Source organism: Danio rerio, chromosome 23, assembly GCF_052040795.2.
Source record: "Danio rerio strain M-AB ecotype USA chromosome 23, GRCz13ab, whole genome shotgun sequence".
NCBI classification, from domain to species: domain Eukaryota; kingdom Metazoa; phylum Chordata; class Actinopteri; order Cypriniformes; family Danionidae; genus Danio; species Danio rerio.
This window is the reverse complement of record NC_141043.1, coordinates 173536-187500: the sequence shown is the minus strand read 5'-3', so window position 1 is coordinate 187500 and position 13965 is coordinate 173536. Positions and strand designations below refer to the sequence as shown.

At 40.8% G+C, this 13965-nt stretch overlaps 1 long non-coding RNA gene across 1 annotated transcript; it reads right to left on the bottom strand.

Annotated features, from left to right (window-relative positions):
• Positions 1-5837: 5837 nt before the first annotated feature.
• On the bottom strand, positions 5838-11051 carry LOC147831179 (uncharacterized). Its single transcript, XR_015523026.1, has 5 exons — positions 10866-11051; positions 9261-9461; positions 9085-9173; positions 8772-8933; positions 5838-7409 (listed from the first exon to the last, which is right to left on the bottom strand). It is a non-coding gene; the product is annotated as an uncharacterized LOC147831179 (long non-coding RNA).
• Positions 11052-13965: the final 2914 nt, after the last annotated feature.

Genomic DNA, 13965 nt, shown 5'->3' with positions numbered 1-13965 from the left:
ATGGATGAATGGATGAATGGATGAATGAATGAATGAATGAATGAATGAGTTGTGTGCAGTGTTTTGAGGTCAAGGCTGAGAAACAGCTCCTGGTGTTGGAGATTTGCGCTGTAGTTCTGCATGTTGAGTGAGACGTGTGAGAAATCGTGTGACATGAAAACATTTAGAGGGTAAACAGCTGGAAAAACCCGTCAAATGCAGAAACTGTTCATTACAGATCTTTTAATTCAGTGTGCTGAGTAGTTTTGTGCATTATTACAGACACATTTATCAGTGCGGCAGTTTAAATATGGGGATACAGATACAGGGAAACCTGACCTGCTTTATCTATTGCCAGAAAAGAGACTTATTCACATAAATTCATATGATGGAGTTTGTGTTGAAATGTTTGCTTTTAAAAGGAGGTGTGCTCCAAACCCCGACTGATAGAAATGAACAAATCTAAAGCCTCTACATCCAAAACTGCTGAGAGTTTGTGTCTCATTTCTAGTCCAAATATCTGAAAACTCCTCAATCAGTCAGCATTCTCTAGACAGGTCATAAATATCGTCTCGATTGCAGCAATAATGAGTCAAAATGAGGAGAGTTACTCCTGAAAACAAACAGAGTAATGGAGGAAGAGAATAATCATCTTGTTTTATGACATATTATTACTCTGCTTCCCTCATTGTCAGATTATTCTGCTTGTTTTAAAGATAATCTCTCCTCATTCTGACTCATTATTACTGAAAACAAGACGATATTTATTACTCGTCCAGAAAATACTGACTGATTTAAGGTTTTTGAATATTTAGACTAAAAACAAGACTGAAACTCTGAGTGAGAAAAGCTTTTTTTGCAGTGTGTGTGTGTGTGTGTGTGTGTGTGTGTGTGTGTGTGTGTGTGTGTGTGTGTGTGTGTGTGTGTTTCTGTGATCAAAACAGGAAACCATTTATGTTGCTGAAACTGGCCCTTTTTAACTCTCGTAGGCAGGCAAAAATAAACACAGCACTAAAGAGAGAAGAGGAGAGGCAGAATGGCAGAGGAAGACAGAAAGTCCAGTGGAACAGCAGCAGCAGCAGTTCAGTGCAGTCATCGGCCCAGTCCAACAGCTGGAGCCAGAAATGCACTAAAGTACAAGCATTCAACACACTCTTACAGACACACTCGACCACAAAAGACAAACACCGACATTTATTCACCATGAAATATGATTTCTATATTTTTGAGATGAGCCGGTGTGTGTGTGTGTGTGTGTGTGTTCAGTCCCTTTGGTTTACCGGACAGGTGTGAGGCCTGGAGTTAATTTTAGACGACAGTGTCTTCTGTCTTCGTTTATGAGGACGGAGGGCAGTTGTCTACGCGCAAATGTGCTCCTCTCTGGTGTGTTTGGGACAGATGAGACTAAAAATAGAGCGACGTACAAAAGCAGAAAGAAACAAGGGCCCCAGAGAGGAAAGGGACACATGTTGTAAGAGGGAGAAGTGAAGTGTGTGTGTGTTTAAGGCGGGAATGTTACGGGACACAGCTGCTGCGTGTCCAACAGTTTTGACATGAGAGGGGAAAGTGGAGAGCTTGTTATTGTGTCCTGACTCTGCAGCTGTAGCACAAACACACACTCTACAGGTTCAAGATACACACGCGCTTCACTCTGTGGCCTGAGTGTGTGTGAGCTTCAGAAATATTGCACATGAGCACCAGAGTCTTTCTTAAACACTCCATATCTCTATAAAGCAGTTTGTATTAATGTCCTTTCAGCTGCAACCCAGTACTGGGAAACACAAATAAGCAAAATCTAGAGGCCTTCGCCTTTCATAGAGACTATGAACTTAACTAACTTGAACCTAACTTTACCCTAATTACCCTAGTGAAGCCTTTACATGTCACTGTAAGCTGAACACTAGTGCCTTGAAGAATATCTAGTCTAATAATATGTGAGGAAACACATCAGCTATTAGAGATGAGATATTAACACTGTTATGATTAGAGATGTGCTGGAGAAATCTGCTCTCTGATAAACAGAAACTGGGGAGAAAAAAATACAGAGGGGCGAATATCTCTGACTTCCAATGACATGAACGGAAATAGAGAATAAAGGAGTCGAACAGACAGTTAATCTGAAGAATAGTTTGAGTGCTTTACACACACACACACACACACACACACACACACACACACACACACACACACACACACACACACACACACACACACACACACACACACATGCTGTCTTATTAACATCACACACACCCTCACAGATGAAGAGAGAAGTAGAAAGAAAAGCAAACAAGTGGAGGAGAAAAAGAGGCTCACAGGAGAGAAAGACTTTGGCAGAGCGGGATCTGAGAGGAATTTAAGAACATGAGTAAGAGAAACAGCTGCAGAGGTCTGACAGGAAGTGTGTGTGTGTGTGTGTGTGTGTGTGTGTGTGATATAGGTTTCAGCATGGAGATGGCGTGTGTGATCATGATCGTTCTCAATAGTCACATCACAGCACCTGCACTGTTGAGTCTGCAGTGTTATTGATCATGCGCGTGTGTTTTTCAGGCCTGTGACGGTGTGAGGATATTGGAAGCTCTCGGGAGTAGGAAGTTCTTCCATTTGTAACTGTAATAATGATTAGTTTCATTGAGTTATCTTTACTTTCATTATTCGCTTACTGTTCCTGTATACTGTTAGACTCAGTCAACTCTGTTTATTTCCACTGTCTTTTCCTTTATTGTATTTCCAGATTGCTTATGATATTTTATGCAGACGCACTCCCACTGCAGAATCATCCCCATCAATCTAGCGTTACACATTCTTCCTAAATAGAGATACTGAAGCCGTCTGGTCAAATTGTGTTCATATCGTAATATACATTACAGAATAGCACAAGATCGCAATGTCAGGTGTTTCCAATATCATGCAGCTCCAGTGTGAGTGTGTGTGAATACTTATGTAGTGGGGCCAAAGATCCCCACAAGTATAGAAATACCAGTAAATATTGACCTTGTGGGGACAAATTATTGGTTTAAAAACAAAATAGACAGATATATGAATGGATGGAGGGATGGTTTGAGTCTCGGCTGGGTCAGTTGGTGTTCCTGTGTGGAGTTTGCATGTTCTCCCAGTGTTGGCGTGGGTTTCCTCCGGGTGCTCCAGTTTCCCCCACAGTCCAACAACGTATAGGTGAACTGGGTAGGCTAAATTGTTCATAGTGTATGAGTGTGAATGAGTGTGTGTGGATGTTTGCTAGAGATGGGTTGCAGCTGGAAGGGTATTCACTGTGTAAAAACATGTGCTGGATAAGTTGGCGGTTCATTCCGCTGTGGCGACCCCGGATTAATTAAGGGACTAAGCCGACAAGAAAATGAATGAATGAATGAATGTTTACTGTAGGGGCGGCACGGTGGCGCAGCGGGAAGCACAATCGCCTCACAGCAAGAGGGGTGCTCCGGTTTCCCCCACAGTCCAAACACATCGACTAAACCGAAAAGAAAACAAATGAATGAATGAATGAATGAATGAATGAATGAATGTTTACTGTAATTCACCATGATTAGCTCATATTTTACTTGCAACGTTTAAATGCTTGATTATTTCAGCACTGTTGACAGTTCTGATGATCGACACATTGATTATTAAAGCACACAACAACCTCAATTAATCAAGACATAAATCACTAATGTGTGTGTGTGTGTGTGTGTGTGTCTGTGTGTGTGTGTGTGTGTGTGTGTCTCTGTGTGTGTGTGTGTGTGTCTGTGTGTGTGTGTGTGTGTGTCTCTGTGTGTGTGTGTGTGTGTCTGTGTGTGTGTGTGTGTGTGTGTGTGTGTGTGTGTCTGTGTGTGTGTGTGTGTGTCTGTGTGTGTGTGTGTGTGTGTGTGTGTGTGTTAGCATGTGGTGTAGTTTAGCAGGAATATGGAGCAACATGACCTGTGAGCTGCTCTGAGGTCAAAGTCAGTCCTCGACCTCTGAGAGCAGCCAAGCGGGAACAATCATCCATCAGACACAGACGAACACACTGAAAGCGTCATTTCTACAACGTCACAAAACAGCTCTATTGAGGATCTGGAAGAGCTCCATAGCCATAGTGTGATCGACTGCGTCAAGTGGGATTTAAAGTAACGGAGACATTTTTTAGTCCCCTATAGTCCTGAGAATAAAGGCTTTCCTACTGAGAGTTTGTGTCTTATTTCTCGTCCTAATATCTACAAATTCTTAATTCCAGAAGGATTTTCTAGACAAGCTCAAACTATTCTCTTGTTTTCAGAAATAATGAGTCAAAATGAAGAGAGTTTCTCCTTAAACAAACAAGTTATTCTGCTAAATAAGGCTAAGCAGTTTTTGCTTTAACTGTTATTCCTCTTCCTCCATTGTCAGATTATTCTGCTTGTTTTAATGTAAAACTCTTCATTTTGACTCAGTGTTTCTAAAACAGCACATTAGTTTGTGCTTGTCTAGAAAACGCTTCTTGATTTAGGAGTTTTAGGTATTTGGACTAGAAACAAGACACAAACTACAGAACAGCAGAAGGGGTTAACTCACCGCTGGCTCTCAGTGTCCTCTGGAGTTACAATAATAGTGGCAAACGAGGCTCTTGAAGAAGAAGAAAACATCATCGGAGGCACCATTTCCGCTCAGTCATCCATATTAACCAGGGGAATATTTGGGGAATGAACAGCGTCGATAAACATCCTGAAGCAATAATACCTGGAGAGTGATGAGGAAATGGAGGTATGTGAGGTTTCCAGCGCCTGAAGCCGAGCGTGTGAATTACTCTCACCGCTTCCTCCACTGCTCACTCTCTAATTAGTCACTTAATTGCAAACGAGTGAGTGTGTTGGTTTACCAGTGATTCCCCGAAGTCTAATCAGCTATAGTTCCTCTGATCGGCTGAGCTTCTGAGCTGGACTTCTGATTCAGAATGGTGTTATGCACAGTGCTCACTACAAAGAGAACATTGTGTGTTTATTTCATGACAATGTTTGATTCAGTTCATGTTCAGTGTAGAGTGGGTGTCAGCAGCTGAACACTGAAGTTCTAGTGAACTGAAGCGGTGTGAGTCCAGTGTTCAGAGCTGAAGTTCAGTTCAGTTTAGTGTGCTTTAACCTTCACTGCTGAGAGTCCAAACACTGAAGAGCAAATCCAACCATGCACAGCTCCACAAGACCCACACCAAGCACGCCAGTGGAGGAACAAACTTCACCAACTGACCAAAGTGAAGGAGAGAGACCTGGAGAGACACTAGGCTTAGTTAGGCACCACCATTTCTCCTTGGACATTATCAGGAAGGTTGTTCCAGAGTTTAGGAGCCATAAATGAGAAGGCACAGCCTCCAATAGTAGACTTTGTATTTCTAGGTACTACCAGAAGCCCTAAGTTTTGAGATCTTAAAGAGCGAGTTGGATTGTAATGAGACAGAAGGTTGGTTAGATAAACAGGAGCTCGATTATTTAAAGCTTTATAGGTGAGAAGCAATATTTTATAATCAATATGGAACTGAACATGCTGACACTGAAAGGAGGATAAGATTGGGCTGATATGATCATATTTTGTAGAACTTGTAAGAACTCTGGCATAGAGGATGCATTGCAGTAATCCAGCCTAGAGCTCATCAAAGCATGGATTAGCTTTACTGCATCTGAGATGGAGAGCATACTTCATAACTTAGCGATATTTCACAGATGAAAGATTAAGGCAGTTTATGTGACATGGGAGATGTGATGTTTAAGAGTTAAGTTGCTGTCTAATATGACACCCAGATCTTTTACAGTAGCGCTAATACTAGCTTTGTATCCCCCTAATTGCATGTCGAGTTGTGAGATGTGCTGTGAACAGGATTTAGGCCCAATAAGTACACTGAAAACAAATGATGTCAGCAGAGTTCTTGCAAACCATTTATATGTGAGGACTTTAAACAAACACATTAAATGTAGTAATGTTCAGCTTAATTTACCTGTTCAAATTCAGCCAAAATAAACTGTTTAGAGCAACTTAACATAAAAATCCATGGAATCACCAAATCAAAAATTTGTCAGAGTACACTGTCAAAATATCCATGAATCAGCAGTTTTCTGCATGTTGTGATGCATGTTTTTATTTCCTCATGTATTTCTGCTTGTGAATGTCATTGAAGGATCTTGATCTCTCCTCCAGCAGTGTGTGATAAACTGCAGCACATGTTCTGCTATTCTACACTCTTATTCCTCTACATATGATCTCTTATATTATTTCACACCACTAAAATGTCAATAAAAGTCACTTTGTTAAACTGTAGAGTTGAATTATGAGCTTTAGGAATGGACAGAGCAGAGATCAACATCCCATAATGCAGTTCACCACCGCTAATAAACACAAACCCCAAAATCTAGATTTTTACAGTGTTTTTATGTAAAAATAGTGAAAATATTGGCGCTGCATTTGGAAATGCTGTACATTTTTCTCAATGCACTCTCAGAAGTAAAGGCACATGAGCTGTAGCAGGGTGGAACCTTTTACAGCGTGGTCAAATGCATTCATACAGAACAATCTCAAGACACAGAGGACAAAATCATTACAATGGTCTCAATCACTAAATGAACTGCAGAATGTTACGTTTACACACACACACACACACACACACACACACACACACACACACACACACACACACACACACACACACACACACACACATGCATGTAAACGCATCAGCCTTTCACAGTGTACACTCACTCCTCTTGAGTATAAAGGTCTCCTGTTCACTCATTCTTTAAGTAATCTTCACATCAGACACTTCTACTCTACAGCACTGCATGTTTGGGTGAGTGATGGTACTTTCACATGAGTTTGATTTTTCAGTATTCCACCATATCACACATTTAATCATAGATATACGCACACTCTTGAGGAAGAAACCAAGCTCTTCAGTGCTCGCTGAGAGAAAGCTGATCAGATTGGGTGTTGCTTTCTAAAAGAGGTCACGATGAAGCGTTTCTGAGCTTTTCCGTGAAGTCCATGATGTAATGGTGACCTACAAAAAAGCCAGTTGTTTAACTTGGGGCCTCAGTGAGCTGCATGTTCCCTTCAGACGCCCACTGTCAGAGATTTCTGCTTCTTCTCTCCGGTTTATTTATTTTTGCTCCGTGGCGCTGCCAGAACTGGGTGTGGAAATGGGTTCTCCATGTATTGCTGATCTGCAGGACAGCGGGATGATGATGATGATGATGATGATGATGATGATGATGTCTGAGTGTGTGGCCAATCACTGCTCGAGACTGCAGTCGGCTGGATGGAGATGTTATTGGTGATCATGTGCTGACAGTTGTTTTAGCGCTGGAAGGGTCAAAGGTTCAGTCAAACTGCTCTTCTTATTCAGCTCAGCTCATTTGGTGGAGGTTTACCGCAGCTTCATCACTGCGCCTCAGAACTCACTAAAGAGATGTGTGTGTGTTCAGATGTAAGGCCTGAGAACAGAGTAATCTATACTGACACCTTTATATTTACATCTTATATTTCTGCAATTATTACTGTTCATTGCGTGATGTGAGACTAACTGTGATTAACTCAGAGGATCCCACATTCATCATAGTGAACGTAAATTGTTCAGCTCATCAGAGGTCCAGCACTAAACCCTTGCAGCGGGATGTTCCCTGATGGTCAGTGCTGGTGGACATAGCTGAAACGGAGCCCGGAGAGCATCTGCACCTAAACTCTCTGTGCTCCCCTGAGATCCGGCTGGCCAGCAGCTACAGCATCTGCTTGTCTTTCTCATTGTGCCTGCATGTGTGTGTGTGTGTGTGTGTGTGTGTTTAGTTGGCGGATTGCGTTACATTAGTGCTGGATCTGCCATTCAACAGTACTGAGTCAGTTGCTTTTCAGAGCGGCTCCAAAAACTGGCCCACACAGACCGAGCGGCGGCTTTTTCATCCCTTCCTTTGGTCTTTTTGCACTTCTTGCTCTATTTAATAGCGGTGAAACGATATAGAATTCTTATGGTTCTGTTTTTGGTTTTATGGTCATGTTTTTGGTGTGGTTTAATAATAATATAGGTGACATATGTTCATTAAAACAGCTCTGCACTGCAAATAATGCTTCACTTTTACACTGATTAGTTTTAGTCTTGTTTCTCGTCTAAATATCTCTTAAATCAGTCAGCATTTACTAGATGAGTAATAATTCATAAATATAGTGTTACTTTCAGAAATAATGAGTCAAAATGAAGAGAGTTTCTCCTTAAAACAAGCAGAATAACCTGACAATGAGGGAAAGAAAAATAATCTCGTTTTCTCTGACACTAGATTATTCTGCTTCCTCCATTGTCAGGTTATTCTGCTTGTTTTAAGGAGAATCTCTCTTCATTTTGTCTCATTATTCCTGAAAATAACCCTATATTTTGTGCTTGTCTAGAAAATGCTGACTGATTTAAGAACACTAATATATTTGGACTAAAAACAAGACCACAAGACCAGAATACAAGGATTTCCATGCATCTAACATTAGTTTTCAGTTACATAAACTGACTAATATAATCGAATATAACACTGCATACTCTATAGAATCTTGCTTGTGTAATTGAAATAAAGGTTATGCAGTATTGAGATTGAGGAAACTTACTCTAATGTTTGTACTTCTGGAGAAAGTCTGATTAGTTTTATTTGGGCTAGAATAAAAGCAGTTTTTAATAGTGTTAAAGTCATGTTAAGCTCAATATTATTCACCCCTTCAGCAATATTAGTGTTGGATTGTCTCCAGAACAAACCACTGTTATTGTAACAGCCAGGCCAGGTTCTCTCCATCACAATCACAATCAACCTGATCATAGTCACCTGTGTTCTGATTAGCCCCACACCTGCACATCATCCGCAGTCATCACATCAGCCCCATTAAACCCAGCACCAGGGTCCACCAAGTGTCTTTCCTTGTTGCTACATGAAGGACTACACTTGCCTGACAGTCAGTGACACATCTCTTGTCTCCTATGATTGCCACTGTGGAAATAAATAAATAAATAAATAAATATATGAATGAATAATAATGTATATAAAATATAAACCAAATAATGTTCCAGCATCATTCTGAAATATTTATGTAAAAATGAAACTACAGTACGTAATAAATCTGAGCTGTGCTAAACTTTACCCTAGTGAAGCCTTTACATGTCACTTTAAGCTGAACACTAGTGTCTTCAAGAAAAGTGTTGAAGAAATCTGCTCTCTGATAAACAGAAACTGGGGAAACATATTCAGAGTGGTCAATAATTCTGACTTCAGCTGTATATTTATATATTCTGAAGATAAATTGATTGAAGAAGTAACCTGAAAGTCCTGAGCTGTCGCCTTCCTGTATTGTTCCAGACTCTGTGTTTAGCGTGATGAATGTTTATAAGGCTTGTATTCCTGCATGCTGTCTGGTGTTGTGTATGCATTGCATTGTTTTTCTTCTGTTCCTGACTGTCTGTCCATCGCTGTCCTCTCATTGTTGAACGTGCTCGGATGAATAGTCGGAAAGGGAAGCATCTGATTATATACAAACAAAACAAAATGGGCATTAAATTGTTGGTCGTAGGATGTACATCGACCCAGAAAAAGCCCCGGTATTGTTTGCACACTTCTGAACTATTTTAACCCGCTGGCCGTGTGCCTGAAAAGTTAAAGGCACAGTTCACATTAATAAATGACAATTCAGCGGTGTCATTTCAAACCCTTATGATGTTCACTTGACTAAATCACACAGACCGGTTTCATTACAAGTCAAAGTGTATTATTAAAAATTATTATAATTATAAGACATTATAGATGCTTTCTCTAAAATCATTTTGTGATGATCAGTTTAAGTCATTATTAATGTCAAACATAAAGTAAAAAATGTTTAAAAAAATCACACCTACTCTGAAGAAAACCATTCTGTGATCAAGTACATTCCACATAATAATAATAATAATAATAATAATAATAATAAAATAATAATAATAATAAATAATAATAATAAATAATAATAATAGTAATATTTTTGGGCATCACGGTGGCTCAGTGGTTAGCACTTTGGCCTCACAGCAAGAAGGTCTCTGGTTTGAGTCTCGGCTGGGTCAGTTGGTGTTTCTGTGTGGAGTTTGCATGTTCTCCCCGTGTTGACGTGGGTTTCCTCCGGGTGCTCCGGTACTGGATTTATGCATCCACTGCATAAAACATATGCTGGGATAGCTGGCGGTTCATTCCACTGTGGCGAGCCCTAATAAATAAGGGACTATGCTGAAGGAGAATGAATGAATAGTAATATTTGTTGACATGTTTCACAGATTTCCCTTTGTGTTTACTCTGTTTTATTGTTGTGTTTGTTGTAAGGTGTAGAAACTTCCATTATAGCATCCAGGGTTCGTTTTCTACTCAAAATGACACACTCACATTGATAGAAAACAGGCGAGTCATAATCAGAGTGCACTACTGAGGGCCCTGGGTTCAGTTAGGTACCCCACTTGCCTTTTTTGTGTGTTGCAAAGTGAAATAGGAAATGTGCTGTTTAATGTGTTGAATAATTCTGTAATTGACTGTTTGGGTAAAACAATTACCAAATAAATAAAAGTATTACAAATAATTTGCTGAGTAAAGGACACAGTTCACTTCAAACTAAATCACACAGCGAACTCAAACAACATTTCCCACAAGATGCAACTGAAGCTCAGTTCATTTAGACCTAGCTTAAAACAGCTCCAACACAGGCTTATTGTGGATACGTACCCCTGTCTACATTTCTGGAGACTGTGAAACATGTAGAGAGGAACGCCTGGCTTCATTTCGTCTGGTAAACGAATGCTATGGGGCTGTATGATGCAGTAAAGCTGTACGGGTCGTTCACATGGGCAGCACTTCTCACAACACAGAGGCTTTATACACATCAATACTGTACAAATGTTCATTACTGACCTTTCCATGAACATGATTACTTCTGCAGACCAGTGACAGTGTGAAAATGCCCACTGTAACATCCAACCCAGGCTCATTCTGGAAACATAGTCCCATAGACAATTCTGGAGACCGCGAGATATGTCCTGGGAGGTACCCACTCTACTCCTCCTTCCCCAAACACAAGCAGTTTTACAGATTTACCCCCCCCCCCCCCCAAACATCCCCCACCCAAAAATCTATTTATTTTTATTAAACCATAGAATGACCATATTTTATCCATAACCTTCTAAAGAGAAAAAAAAAATTATTTATAGTTACTATGTACTATTTATCATTACGTTTACAGTTATGCACTACTGTATATAGTTACTCTAGTAGCTTATAGTGACTAGTTCTATTGGACTGCGACCGCTCCCTGGGGTAATTACGTTATATTAAAGACACAGCAATAGCGCCAGATGCAGCAGATTGATTTTATAACACCAGGTTAAACTTTCTGGCCCATTTTCAGCACTGACATACATTAAAACAAATAAACGAAGAATAGACGTGGGTCTACTGGTGTGTGCGCGCCATTGCATGCAAGGTGTCTGCATTTATGACCACCTCAGCAGATATCGGGGGTCGCGAGTCACTGGCATTGTCATTTTAGTGTGTGTGTGCTGGCCTCTGGAGAGCACTCATCTGTGTGTTTAGTCATGTTAATGATCTCCACATTCTCTGTGCTCTTCATGCCATTCATGATGACGCATGTTGTTGTTTTCAATGAGTGAAATCAAACTCATATGCTTTCTGAGGCCCCTCGCATCTTTACAATATATAACAGCTGTGTGTTCAGAGAAACCCTCTTTTCAAACTCCTCGTGGACTCTGTGTGTGTGTGTGTGTGTGTGTGTGTGTGTGTGTGTGTGTGTTGACATGACTATTAACTGTGCTGTTACACTGCAGTAAATGCATTTATAGCCACACATGGACAGTTCTGTCTATATAGCAGTGCTTGTAGGATAACTGTGTCACTGAATCCGCTGATGGAGCTGAATGTGACACAGTTTGTCTTGCAAATTCAGCGTATTTCAGTGTGTTTCAGCATGATCTATATTTTGCTGAAGTTGACTGCTGTCTTGGTGACAGACTGACTAACGTTTAGTATTAAGGAAGGGCTGTTTGAGTGATGAACAGCCACAGAAACCTCTACATCTACAAAAGAGTTCTTGTGGTGCAAACTGTCTGTGTCATGCTATTGTGCACATTAGCGTTCATGTAGCGTGTGGAGCTAATGTACAGTAGAAGGCCTGCAGAGAACACAGTGTCAAAGAGTGACTGTGTAAAGTGTTACTCTGTCTGAAATGAGCTGGACATAACTCAGTCTTCCTGCACTAACCTATGCATGCTTAACAGATTTGCACAATGACAGACTATCTTTCCTGAGGAACAACTCCAATGGCTCAATCACAAGAGTCATCTGACCAATCAGAGAGAAGTAGAGCCATCTGACCAATCAGAGTAGAGTCAACTGACCAATCAGAGAGAAGTAGAGCCATCTGACTAATAATAGTAGAGTCAACTGACCAATCAGAGAGAAGTACAGCCAACTGACTAATCAGAGCAGAGTCAACTGACCAATCAGAGAGTAGTAGAGTCAACTGACCAATCAGAGCAGACTCAACTGACCAATCAGAATGAAGTAGAGCCATCTGACCAATCAGAGTTGAGTCAACTGACCAATCAGAGAGAAGTAGAGTCAACTGACCAATCAGAGAGTAGTAGAGAGTAGTAGAGTCAACTGACCAATCAGAGAGAAGTAGACTCAACTGACCAATCAGAGAGAAGTAGACTCAACTGACCAATCAGAGAGAAGTAGAGTCAACTGACCAATCAGAGAGAAGTAGAGTCAACTGACCAATCAGAGCAGACTCAACTGACCAATCAGAATGAAGTAGAGCCATCTGACCAATCAGAGTAGAGTCAACTGACCAATCAGAGAGTAGTAGAGAGTAGTAGAGTCAACTGACCAATCAGAGAGAAGTAGAGTCAACTGACCAATCAGAGAGAAGTAGAGTCAACTGACCAATCAGAATGAAGTAGAGCCATCTGACCAATCAGAGTTGAGTCAACTGACCAATCAGAGAGAAGTAGAGTCAACTGACCAATCAGAGAGTAGTAGAGAGTAGTAGAGTCAACTGACCAATCAGAGAGAAGTAGAGTCAACTGACCAATCAGAGAGAAGTAGAGTCAACTGAACAATCAGAATGAAGTAGAGTCAACTGAGAAATCAGAGCAGAGTACAGTCAACTGACCAATCAGAGCGGAGTAGAGTCACCTGACCAATCAGAGAGAAGTAGAGCCATCTGACTAATCAGAGCAGAGTCCACTGACCAATCAGAATGAAGTAGAGCTATCTGACCAATCAGAGTAGAGTCATCTGGCAAATCAGAGCAGAGTAAGACAATAGAGCACATCCTGACACAGTGAAGACTTTAATCAGCATTCAAACACTTCATTCATATCCGCTCACTATAGATTTATCCAGGTTATACTCAGCAGTTCTTCATTAGCGATTAGCTTAACTATGGTAAACAAGTAAATACATGACACTTATGATGCTCTAATCCTAATCATCAGCATCAGTCTTTAGCCGATCACATGAAGCTCCTCAGGAAAGCCCCAGTAAATAGAGCCCAGGCTTCGAGCATTTCCAGATTATTCACTCACAGATTTACTATCAGCTGTTTTTTTATTCTGCATGTCAGTGGGAGCAGCGTGTCTTCAGTCAGGAATTGAATTAGGAGCGGTGAAATCTGTCCCGGTGTGTGTGCAATCAGACCTCCTGATAATAAAGCCCTCTGCAGTGTAACGCTCTGACCCAATAGCCTCAGTACGGGGAAGAGAGCTGTCATTGTTGTGTATTACCAAACAAAATATCACGGCAATTCCTAACTCTTTGATTTAGTGGCTAATTGGTTATGATTTGTACGATTTAATTCACACAATCTAGTCTGATTTGCTCATCCCCCAATGACGGTTGGGTTTAGGGGTGGGGTTAGGTGCCACGCCTCCTTTTGAAAATTGTACAATTTCGTACGACTCAACGCATACAAATTAGCCACTAAACTGACAAA